A 13,526-nucleotide genomic window follows, 5' to 3' on the forward strand; every position below is an offset into this window, starting at 1 on the left:
TAATCTGAGGAAGATCGGTAGCACTAATTGCAGTGGAGTTGCTTGAGTCTCTTTTTGCTCCATCAGTGTTGTGTTACTGAATGAAACAGGAGAATTTCCAGAACTCGTTCACAGTCTGAAATATTATACTTGTTATCTAGGAGAAAGCACCTACTGTGGGTTACCCAACTGTTGGTCTAATACGCTGCTTCTGATAAATTTGCTTCTGCCTTGTTAGCCATTTATTATCCTCTTCTCCGGAGCTGAGCTTAATGGTGTAAGGTGAATGACACAGTTTTCTGACACACACACCAAAAAAACAAAAGGAAAAAAAAATTTCCATGTCAGTGGCTATTTGTCATCCTGCTCTCTTCACAGCAGCACCAAAACTGTCTTTGGGTCCTTAGCAATGACAATGGGTCCCAAATTTTGAGTTGATTCACCTAGCAAATCACATTTTAAGTTTGAGAGAGATAGCATGAATCCAAGTAATATCTTCTGGTAAACAAGCTGTGTTACTATAAAACAGTAGCAAAATACATTGGTCTAAGTAAAATGTGGACAATTGAATCGAAAGAGATTTAAAATATTTGATAATATTTTACTCTGTGAAATTACCAAAAATAGCTTTGGTTAAAATAGCTTACTGCTCCAGGTGTACACAGTAAGAACTGACAACTCCTTAAGTAAGATACCAGTTAAAACTTCAGAGGATTTAAGATGTTAAGAATGCATTCTGTGACAATGTAATTGTATAATGCCCTCCCCTGCCTATGGTAAATGCTGAGGGCCAAATAACAAAAATTTCAGCATCTTTTACAAACTCCATCATCCCCCTTCCATACGTCTGGATCTGTCTTGCATTTCCTTCAACAGACTATGAGATCTGTCCCTGGCTTAATTTTCTTCTTCTTTGTGCAATGTACCTAAAATCATTCACACCTCTGCATTCAGTTTTTGATAAAATAATCTAACCAATGACAAGGGAAACCTGCTTCTGATATTTTTATATTGCCCTGTTTTGACAATGTGTTGGTTTATGCTATTAATTACTCTGCACAAATTAGACAGATTACCATCTGTGTCTGTTGGGTTATACCACTGCAAGTGTTTTTATATTAAAGATAAATCACAGTGGCAATTTAGTTTAATGTTTTCTTCCTGTTAGGAGAACAGTGGGATTTTCTGTGGAGGGGAGGCTCCTCACAGCCTGTTACTGCTCTCTAGGAGATTGCAGATGGGATGTTTGGGAGGACAAAAACCTGAACCTGGACTGGCAAATTGTCTGTGTACGGAGGGAATGCTGGTCACAGAGGTGGGGAACAGCTTGGAGACTGGAGATTTTATCAGGCTGTGGACCTGATGAACCATAATTTTGGTTTATCATACACCAAACCAAAATTTTGGTCAACTACTCTCCCTTACAGAGGCAATTGTTCATCTGTTCTTTAACGTATGTTTTGCTCGTTAACATAATGCTTATTGCAGCTACAGCAATCACTATGTTGCTTCTGGGAATCGGTGGCAGGGGTTATTTTGCCTTGGAGAAAATTAACTGGTACCATTTTTTCTGAATATTTTAACACAGCTTTCATTCTCTGAGAAGTGGCTTATTACTGTATATTAACTGCATAGATTTATTTTAGTTTTCCTTAGAAGATTTCTAATACTAAGAGTTTCAGTTCATGTGTATATTTGTGGTCTTGAGGTTTTTTTAATCCTGATTTTCAGAGGAAATGAGATTTATCATCACAACATATATCCGTATCTGCATTATTCTCTGGCCCTGTTTTCCCAACTTTGATTATATTGCCTAGTGTCAAAAAAATGAATGAGATGAAGAGGTTTTAATGAAGCTCCTCTGAGTTTGAAGAAAATTAGCACCTTGGTAGAAGAGAAGCCTTAACTTAAGGTCCATCTGGAGAGATGCTACTGTGTGACCTCTGTTTTGCTTGGCCTACTGACTGGCCAGGCACTGTTTGCCTTCAGGGTGAGGGATTTGAGAGTATGTATGTGTGCTGTAGGTCTGAAAAACTTGAATTAGAAGGACATAAGGTAGGGGCTAAATGGAATCAAGGAAGGGAATTAAATTCCACCGCTTGTGGAGCTGTTGTTTAGCCATTGTACTTTGGAGAATTGCTAAGTTCCTGAGAAATGTTCATTAAGAAGTCAGTCATTCCTGGTGTCCTTTTCTTGAGTATGGAAAAGGAGGATGAGAAGCTAAACAGAGAAGACAGTTTTAAGTTCTCGTGTTCCTTTGTTATCTGCTGTACTTCACTGATACTAGTGCAAAATGGGTAGGGAGTATTATAGTAAACTGATAAACTGAATTTACTGTTCTTTTATGTAGGTCTGCTAATAAAAGGCTGGACAACTAGCAGCCTTTTTGATGTGCTGTCATTTTGAGTGACATAATGATGAATGATCTGGAGCTTTCCAGACTGAACATTTGTTACATTTTGAGCTAAAATGTCAAGTTAAGTTTGCTACAGAGCGAAGTCTCCTGTAGACATGGGTTAGACATAGCATGAGATCGAAACCACTTATTTGTCAGAAGTCACTGTTGTAGTAGTAACAGGAAAAATAATTTCACTGTTAGCTCAGCTGGTGTGATGAGTCTATCAAAGGCAAAACCCAAATTCATCTGGTCCTTATTTTTAAAACTTACGATGAAGAGGTCTCTCTACAGATGTTCCTTTCAACTTGAGAAGTGGGGCTGCTGGTAGAGCTAAAAGTTAAATTAATCTTTAAAGTCTTTTGGGAAGTTTCCAGAAGAATGTGGGCTCCTGCAGACAAAAGTGGCCTCAACCAAATGGAAATGGGTGACTCTGGAACTCGATCTGAGCATGATGATGCCCAAGTAGTGAGACAGTGGTCTTCCCTTCTGATGTTAATAATACATTATGACTCAGAAATTACTTTTGTAAATTGATCATCAGCAAAAATGTAACGATAAAGCTATAGTACCATAATGCTGAGTTGGCTGCAACCTCAGGTAAGTGGATATTGATGAGTTGGATTGTGCAAGATTTGCATCCTAACATGATTAGGCTACTATGTGATCTTATTTTCTAAGCACACGACTCTTCACCATTTAGAAAATACTTGTTTATTGGTACTTGTAAGGACCGCCATGCTATCCTGTTCACTATTTCTGCAGACAGGAAGAAAACGCCACAGATGATGTGCAACAAATTTGTTCCCCTAGCTCTTGTTGGGTCATATCTGCTTGTCCTGATGGGAATTTGCAGATTAGAGATGTCCATAGGGGACCCTTTCATAACCTGGCTCCCACACAGTTTCTCTAACCACTCAGGAAAAGTCTAGTAATGGCTGTAGAACAGTTTCACATGCTAGAAAATCACTGCTGTGACACTGCAAGCTTTTTTTGTAGCTGCTTTGAGACATGGTTACAGAACAGCAGTGTTAACAGCACTGGGAGCAGCTCTTTCATGTGGGGCTGTGGTGGGTTGACCCTGGCTTCTCGCCAGGTTCCTACCAAAGCCGCTCTATCATCACTCCCCCTTGTCACCTGCAGAGGGGACAGAAAATATAACGAAAGTCTCATGGGTCAAGATAAGCACAGGGAGAGATCACTCAGCAGTTACCATCACGGGCAAAACAGACTCGATTTGGGGAGATCAGTTTAATTTATTACCAATCAAATCAGAGAAGGGTCATGAGAAATAAAACCAAATCTTACAACACCTTCCCCCCACCCCTCCCTTCTTCCCCGGCTTAACTTTACTGTGGAGTTCTCTACCTCCTCCCACCGAGTGGCACAGGGGGACGGGAATGGGGGTTGGGGTCAGTTCGTCACCCATTGTCTCTGCCGCTCCTTCCTCCTCAGAGGGAGGACGACTCATGTTCTTCCCCTGCTCTGGTGTGGGGTTCTTGCCACAGGAGACAGCTCTTCATGAACTTCTCCAACATGAGTCCTTCCCCTGAGCTGGTTATTCACAAACTACTTCAACCTGGATCCCCCACGGGGTCACAAGCCTGGCCAGCAAATCTGCTCCAGCCTGGGTTCCTCTCTCTATGGGGCCACAAGTTCTGCCAGGAGCCTGCTCCAGCGTGGGCTTCCCATGAGGTCCCAGCCTCCTTCTGGCATCCCCCTGCTCTGGCGTGGGGTCCTCCCCAGGCTGCAGGTGGGGATCTGCTCCAGCGTGGGCCTCCATGGGCTGCCGGGGGACAGCCGGACCCATGGGCTGCACCAGGGGCTGGCAGGGAATCTCTGCTCTGGGCCTGCAGCACCTCCTCCTCCTGCTGCACTCACCTGGTGGCTTGAGGGCTGTTCCTCTTGCATATTCTCGCTCCTCTCTTTGACTGCAGTTGCTGTTACGCAGCAACTTTTTCCCCTCCTTAACTCTGTTATCCCAGAGGCACTACCCCATCACTGATGAGCTCAGCCTTGGCCAGTGGTGGGTCCGTCTTGGAGCCGGCTGGCACTGGTTCCATCAGACACAGGGGAAGCTTCAAGCAGCTTCTTACAGAAGCCACCCCTGTAGTCCGCCTCCTTGCTACCCAAACCTTGCCACACAAACCCAATACAGGGTCAAAGATTCCCTTCCCTCCCTGTGGAACCCCAGGATTTTCAGGATGGCTTTACACAGAAGTATACATATATATACATATATATATATATGGCCTATATGTATGACATTGTTTTAGAAAAGGGCAAGGATAGTAACCAGTATGTAACACAGTTTAGAGTATTTAGAGTGTGTTTTAAATATAGCTCTGAGAATGCAATAGAAGACAGTGTCTGTGATCCCAGGTTAGCATAGTCTAGATGCTTACAGTGATGAGTCCTTTAGGAATGCATATGGTAATAACTGGATTGAAATGTCACTGTTTACTTATCAAGCAAAGAGGAATTCTTTGATCATACTTCCAAATCAAAATAAATAGTTCAAAATAAAGCAGACAAATAATTTAGTATCACCTTCTTTGCATTTTGCTTTGATATAAATTCAGGAAGTAAAGGCAACTGTTTTAAACTACTAAAAAGAGTCAAAACTAGGTTTCAGATTATAAAAGTAAGGTCATTTTTTTTCTGTCTTTGATCCATTCAATATATGCGTTATTGCCTTTGTGCCAGTGAGAGCTGTTTGTGAAATGATAGGTATGGGCATTTCAAGTTCAGCCCTTGTTCAGATAAGAGCAGAAGGCTCTGCTGCTTGGGACTTAGTAGGTACAGATAAACCCTTTGGATGCTCTATGAAAACTCCTTTTTGTTCAGCTGGCCCAGGAGTAGGCAACATTATGCTCCTGTCTAGGCCAAATGCTAGACCCTGTTTCGAATCCTGACCCCTCTTACTACTGCTTTGTTCTGTAGCCATATCTCAGGGGAGCTCAACAAGCAGTTCACAGGGTCGTGGTGATGATACTCCAGCATATGAGCAGTCCTGCACTGATCTGCTGTGTACGGCAAGGATGGCAGGAAGGGGATGCAACTGGAAAGTTGTTTGCCATCTTCTCAGTCCTAAGCAGGCCTTGTAAGGGTTATTCCAGTCATTAGAGCTCTATAACTAAAAACAGCTGGAGTTTGTTCTGAGGAACATTGTCATGCTGGAGTGTGGTACAGTGTCTGACACAGAATGGGCTAGCTCACATTTTGAAAATAGCCTAGACATATTGGTGGACCTAATAAATACCACTTGATGTCATGTAGACATATGGTAGTTAGTCGGCCCATTAGACAGGACTGGCAACTCCAAGCTTTACCAGACTCAGAAAAGTTGACCTTGAGGTCTTGTCTGTGGGTTTCAGTTCATTAAGGGTTTTCTGTGGGTGCTTTGACAACACAACTGAGTGTTTTTTCCTTTTATTCCTAAAGTAGAGTGCATCATGTTGAATCACATTTACTCAGGAAGATTACGATAGGTTGGATTTCTGCAGTGTCCCAATTACCAGTGCTGTTTATTCATCAGCTACCAATGAGGTGTAATGTCCCAAGGGAGGGCTCAGTTTGTATTTCGCAAGTCCATCATCAGGACTCTGCCTTAGTCATGTTGTTTTCATTGCTTATTTTAAAAATCTTTCTGCCAATGCTTAAATTCTAAACTTTTCCATATGCATCTCCATACTTGGAGTAATCCTAAAAATGGTATCAGTTCTCTTAACAAAATCCCTTTTTACCTTAACATGCATTTCCATTTATCAGTTTGTTTTCCACACATTTTAAAGGAATGGCTTGTTTACATAGCTCCAATAAACATTTTTTAGATAATCCTTCAGAAATAGCTAGGGGAGAGAGACACGCAACCTACACAGCTGAACTATAGTGTATCTGTTCTGGGGAATTCTAGGTTATTTGTCATACAGATATCGTTATAAGAACATAAAAGTTTAGGGTGTGTCTACAGCATTTATTCTTCAATCTTTTAATTCGTTGTAATGTACCCAAGTCCTCTAGACTTCAAAATATGTTGTGATAAAGTTGAATTTTGAGGGTTGGGCAGGGAGAGAGAGAGGCTATAGGAGAGGAACACAACAAGTATGTGTTTGGCTCACTGTCCCCCAATGTCAATGAGCCATATTTAGAGGTTCTGTCTTATGCCCCTCAAAGATGCTTGTCGTTATGTCTAGCCTCTGTCAAAAGCTACTGATGAGCCTCGTCAGTTCTTCACATTTATGCTTACATAAAAGAATTCTACTGAAGTTATACTCTATGCATCTGTGTTCATGTGTATTCATAGTGCCGGCTAAGCACAGGCATATTTCTGTTAGATAAAGCCATTAGTTTATGGTCAACTAAGTAGTAAATTCAATTCAATCAGATTCAGCCACCAAGGAGAGTAATTTCAAGGGCATTTTTTCATTAAACTCTCTGAGGATGGTAAGTTTTTGTTCTCTCTCCATTCAATGTTTCACAGCCATCTGAAGATCACTTTATATTGCCACCTGTTGAAACTCTGTCCCCAAAGCAGAGGTCAAGGCACAGTATATAATTTGCTGCTTGACCACAGTGCTTTTATAGTTGATAATATGAAACAGAATTAATAAATACTCATAAATTCATCACAGATACACTGTTGCAAGTACCATGTGTTTATTTACATGAACACATATTACTAGTATTGATATGTAAAATACACGATCAGTGGCGCAGGTAATGCTTGTATTGGATTTAGTAGTAAATAGCTTCCAGGCATTTTCTGGTGGGTTCTTTCAGCAGCTGTTTCAGGAAGTTGCTGTTTGATTTATGCTCTTAGGATGAAAAGTTAGCCAAAAGGATAATTAGCAATCAAAGTCTATTAACAGAAAATCACTATAATAGGTTGGATCTTTAAACACTTTTTTCCCTGTCACTCTTACTATTCATACTTTTCAAAAGTGGATATTCAAGCCTCATCTTTCCATGTGTGTCTTACAACCTGAATGGAAGAGCAGTTATTCTACACATTGTGGTGTTGATGAAGTCCTGGGAGCTCCTGGAAATCTTCAGGTGTTTCTTTAGTCCATCTGTAATAATGCTAACTAGCACATATCAAATTCTGCACCTCTACTGAAAACTGATTATAGGTGCCATTAACTGAAAAATAAGCTCTGCGGCTGACACAATTACATTGATGAGCTGTTGCAATTCCTGTTCAAACTGAAAAAGGTCAATCTTTTCTTTCACCAGTTATTGTATAAATCAGAAATACGTGCAAGCAGGATTTTGTTTTGAAGAAATAGTAGGCTTTTTCTCCTTGAGTAATTTAAGCAGAAGCTCTGCATCAAAAATGTATTGTAAGATGAAATAAGACTCTGGTGCTGTGCTGTGTGTCTGAGCATTCATGTGTCCTGTGTCATTAGAACTATATACCACTATTACTTTTACTTATTCCAGTTCTAAAAACTGGAATGTCATTGCATATTTTTTCATTGGCATCCATAAAATTATACAAAGTTTTCCTTACTGTAGGGAGAGGTAAAGATAGGCATTGGGCCAAGCAAGATTGACTCTACTAATGTTGCTGGGCAGTGAGAGCACAGCCAGGGATGCTTTCAGCCACTGGGTTTTTTCTAGCTAGATGTATGTGGTCATTTAAAGAATCCATTTATATACATCGAATCTTTCAGCACCTCTTTTATATGTGAAATCAGCCATCTATTTTTTCTTGTTTGTTCTGCTAATGTTGTGCCTATTGAATATCCAAAGATTTTTTTTGGCTAGGAGGATGATGGTAATGGAATGATAATAAGATGAATATGAAATAACAAAACTTACTAGCAAATGTATGTATGTTTCCATAGAGGACATAGTACCAGAGAGGTGGCACTACCAGAACTATTATGTATCACATCATTCTTTTCTCATCATTATCTCTACAACATACTGTTACAAGAGTTCTTCAGTCTTCAGGTAAGGAAATGGAGAAGGGGAGAAAGTGCGACAAAAAAGAAATAACTATCAAAAAGATAGTTGAGACTGAGATACCAATGTCACTCATCTGCTTTGCAATTTTCTATTGGGAAGAAAGATGATCCAGAAGTATCCTGAAAGTGAGGTTTATGTAATGAGATTTTGTAAAAATTGGAAATGAGAGAAATAAAATATCCCCTTCTGTCACCTTAAGATGGTTATTATTCTGATGATGAATGACAGTATTATTTGCCTAAGAAAAAAATTAATTCGTGAACCAAGCCCTAGGTCTGATTTTAGATGACTAAGAAGTTCAAATCGGTGGAAGTTCTCTTTCTTTACACAGGACTGAAATTAGACCTTTAAATCCATTAGAATGGAAAACTCCCAAAAAAGGCAGCTGCTGGTTTTGTTGGTTTTTTAACAAGCCTGGGAGGAATAGCTTTATCTGTACTTAATACTTTCACAAAGCTTATTAAAGAAATATATTGCTAAAGGAGTAAGACCATCCATTTGATGGTGCAGATTTAGTTTTTTTCACATAATCAGAGAATGCTGGTGATTATTCATACAACTGGTAGTTGAATGGAGTTTTGTCTGTGTCTGTTTGTGCCAAAGTTAAAGGCTGTGTCAAGTCTGTAAAATTTGTGTAAAATTTGAGTTAAATTTCCTCCTTTTCTCTCAGCCTTTGAGTGAATTTAGTCTCTAAATGAAAAAGAATGGGTCAGGCCCAATACTGTTGCTTCAGGATGCTTTGGTTTTGCCCATAAATGAGATAAATATTCTGGGTTTTAACCTTTTTTCTGGAAAGTGTGTACTTACAGTTGGGGAAAAGAGTCTTGCTGGTGGCTTTTTTCTGTATTTCTCAGCAACTATTTAAGTAAAGGAAAAAGACCTCTGAAAATACAAGCTGGTCTAGCGACAATCAATAATGTGGCCTGATTTGGAGATTTTTGGGTAAATGTTATTTTTGCTCACACTTATCTTCATTTTTGTAACATAAACGCAGGCAGCATTTAGAACACAAGGAAAAATGCATGTTGCTAGGGGGTGGCAGGCAATTGTGAGACCAAGAAGTTGATGAGTTGGTTTTGATACAGAATTGTTCAGAGATCCTGAATCAAAAACAAAAGCAAAAATATCCATGGCTGGCACATCAGACATTTAAATAGGTCTTTTGAAAAATCTTCCTTTGTCATCCTTCCAGCCTTAATTCTACAGCTGCTGCATTATTGACTTGGTATGACAAATATGCTACATTTCCTATAGCATAAAAATTATATATACAAACAATAGGCTACATATCATTTCGTTACTACTTGTTTTCAAGGAAAGTGAACATATTTTGGTGTCTGTCAGACAAGTTATATTTGAAATGCAATTTATTTGTCAAATCTTGAGGGCATGACTAAGTACTCACAGTCCTCAGGCAAACCTGCCACAGAAGTCAGTGAGAATGCACAATTATAGATGTCATTTAACTGAAATGAAGATGAGTGTTTCATAGTTGACTTCAATGACAGTTCTGCCTGGGCAAGTACAGAGTAAGTAGTTCAGACACAGACCCGCGAGAATGTACTTGCATGCAGATTATCAGTTCTTCTTGATTCATTTATTTAGACACTCATAAATGTTGTATTGTGTTCCAGAGCACTTTAGCAGCTGTGGGTAGAATTTTAAGATTTTTTTTGCATAAATGGCAAATGAAATGTGTTTCTAGTAATATATTTCAGATTCATAGATGGAGGAGGCAATGTTATTTTTATAGTGGAGGAGATGAACCAAGACATTTTTAAGCAGAAATGAAGGATGTCTGGCCAGAATACAGTATGTTTGTTGTATTCTCTGTATGTTATTTTTCTAAGCATTCCTACGTTATTAAAATGTTAAAAAGACAATTCAGTACTCTAGAAAGTTTGCATTCCAGGACCTCTAAAATAAATGTGGCAAAGTCTGTAATGGGAGTATAAAATATTTACAAAATAATAGATGCCTGGTGGCAGAAAAAGATAAGTTTAACCAGCAAAAACATTTACTTCCACCCAAATGAGAGTCACATTTTATAACAGATCTTATACTATATTTCAAACTTTGCCCAAACTGTATTATAATTTTCCAACTCTTAAATTTTTCCATTCCAGCCAATACAGACTGGCATAGCTCAGGAAAGATGAAAGGTTAAGGTAGCTTTGAATTAAATTTGCCTAGACATACAGAAACAGGACCTAGGAACACTAAGCTGTTGGATAGTCTCACTTTATGAGTTCTCTTTAAATTAATGTCCACCCTTGCTAGCTCTTTGTTGTTGTTATGTTTCCCCTGTTTAGATCCACCTTGTCTTCAGCCGCTGGCAGCGTAGTGCTACTGATCTTGCTGAGTTTTATGAACAAACTTCTAGTGAAAGTTTTCCCAGCCTACTATAACAGGGGTGTGATGTGTCACTGGGAAAGTAGGTATCAGCAATGTACACTAGGAAATTGCCCTGTATTTTTGTTTGTAGGCAAGCTGTTTTTCTCCAGAACTAACAGGTTCATTTACCATAGTTACCTGTTCACCCTATTCAGTCTAAAAATTGTAAAAGGCAGGGGGGGAAATGAATTAATCTCTTTTCAAATGTTACTTCAAGTTACTTCAAGTGAGTGTTAGAAGTAAGTTTGTTTGCTCCAGATGTAGTATGTAAACTCCTGCATTTTGGCTAACAGTGCAGAATCAACCCTTCTTCTTGTTCCTCTTGCTTTTGCACAGAGAAATTGAATTGTGTTGAAAAATTTAATAAGATATTTTTGAAATGTGAATGCCCTTTGTCGATGTGTAACGCCTTTTACACTTTAATATATGCTTTTTATGTATGCACCAGCATATCTTCCCCCTGCCCCCGCCCTCCCAGTGACTGCACCCAGATTTTTCTTGATCTTGGTCAGTAAAGCAGATCTAAAACACCAGCCAACCAACCAAAAACAAATCCCCAAGTATCCCCAGCTGTGCAAGGCATTGACTAAAAATTGTAGGAGATATAGTGGGATCATCTCAGACACCCCAGTGATTGGAGCAGCAGGCATTCTCTGTTCGGGAAAGTGTGCAAATAGATACAGAAATGGATTTTGCAGGGCAAGATTTTACAGTTGCAGAAGCGTGTCTACTTCTGAATATTTTCTAATTCTCATCAGTCTGCTTTCATAAAAATTAAACTTATCTGAAATTTCAAAACCAAACCTTTGTAACATTACATCTTTAATCTGATCAGTTGCAAATATTTTTGTACTCTGAAAAAAATGACAGGTTCCTTCGTAAGAAAATTCCCTGGAGTCTTTGGTTTGCAAAATCAGAAATAAAATATCTAAGAAATTAAGTATCAATGTCACTGTTGTACCATAGCCAAACAAGCAATACTTCTGAAATGAAAAAGATACTTTGACTCAGCCCATTGCAGAGTAGTGATGCAGTTAATCAAATAATCAGTCTATCTACAGAGTTCACTCAATATTGCAGAGCTATCCAGACGTTTTCTGATGTAAATTCAGTATCTTGAGAAAATATGTTGTAGCTTATTTCAGTGCACATTTGTGTTTGAAATGAAAAGCTTTATATTTATAGCTTCCATTTGTTTCTCATCTTTGTATAGAAACAAAATTGGTTTTTTTTAAACGTGTCAAACAGATTTATTTCATGTAACAACCTTTCATTATATAAAATCGAGCCGTTTTTCAGACAGGCCTGAAGTACAAGAGAAAACATTTTACAAAAACTAAAGGTAATAAAAGGGTTAATAGATACACTGTGCCGTCTGATTTGCATGTAGATTTGCAGTGGAATTTTTCTAGAACAGAGCCCTACGGGGTTTTCAGCCTCATTTCTCAGTAGACTGCACAACTGGTGAGAAAGTAGGTGTTTTGTCTGACAGCCATTAGAGTCTCATTATTCAGCAAATGTGGAGATAAAACAAAAAGGATTTTGAAATCCCTTGTCAAAGTTGGCTAACTCCGTCTTAATGAGTGTCAAGAAATAATCTAATGCTCTTTGTTGGGTTTTTTGAGTGATGCTGAGATGCAGGACAGAGTGCTTACAAATACTGTAAAGGTTGTGACCACTACTGACTTAGTTGCTTTCCTGCTATTGCCTTTATGGCATATATTACTCATAGTGTTCATCTGTTTCTTCATAAAAAGGATAATTAATTGTGTAAGTGCGTGTGTTATTCCTTTGTAGCAGTGTGAACCAGCAGAAGATAAGACTTTCTGTGAAAAACAATGTTTTGAAACTTGCTTTTCTTACTGGAGCTATTGTATGCGTTTCTTTTCAGTAGCTTTTCTGCTAATATATTGAAGGAGGCCCTTCTTGTTCTTCTGTTAATTCGGTCATTGATCGTCTATCTCCATATCTTATTTCAGGGCAAAGAGATGTACAGCAACTATTGTTTCCAATATGATGACTTGTGGGTCCACTCTCTCTGCCCCAGACCTGTGTCTCAGGCTAGATCCTAGGGTTTGTTTAGGCAGTCCTCCTAGTACAGTGTGGCTGAATAAGTTTTCCCCACCTTGATTTTATTTTGTCAGGGTTTCTTAATGTGTCTCTTAATTACTTTCAGCCAGGCCTGTAACCTCTTTGACTGCGATCTCTCTACTTTCATGTTTTTGTTTTAAATGATGCAAATTTTATTACAATATTTCTGTGGTGCAGCTAAAGCTACTGATTTTTCTCTCTACAAATTCTTCATGTCCTTCACTTTTAAAGCTCTCCATAGCTTTGTATGTCTTTTGTAACGTACTTTCAAGATGCTGACTTGCACCTACCACCCATCAGCCATTGAAACCAGCTTCCCAAACAGCTTCCCTCTTTTCCTGGTCCTATTTGTGAAGAGCTCCCTGCAAACAGCTGGCAAACTTACTTCTGCTACTCTCACCTCTGAAAATTTCTCTTTCTCTGTGATGGATTGAAAGCCAGAAAAAAGCTTGTGAGAAGTTTGGCTGGCATACCGGTGCCTTAGTTTGTGACCGGTTGTTCTGTCTCTCTTGTGATTTCATACCTGTCTGTCTGCATCTGTGATCTCTGCTCTTAAACTGAAAATCATTTGGTCTGGGGACCACCGTATTGTTCCGTGTGCAGAAAGCTTAGAACAGCAAGGTCAAATGATAGATTTTATTAATATCAACTAACTCGCCTCTCTTCAGCATTGTCACTGGGCAATTTTATAAAG

The 13,526-nt window shown here is 39.0% G+C and overlaps 1 protein-coding gene across 1 annotated transcript in view; it reads left to right on the forward strand.

Moving 5' to 3' along the window:
• Window positions 1–13,526, forward strand: part of ZNF385B (zinc finger protein 385B) — a 57,014-nt gene that overhangs the window by 32,419 nt on the left and 11,069 nt on the right. The window lies entirely within an intron of this gene.

Source organism: Cariama cristata, unplaced genomic scaffold (assembly GCF_000690535.1).
Source record: "Cariama cristata isolate BGI_N322 unplaced genomic scaffold, ASM69053v1 scaffold9661, whole genome shotgun sequence".
Lineage (NCBI taxonomy): Eukaryota > Metazoa > Chordata > Aves > Cariamiformes > Cariamidae > Cariama > Cariama cristata.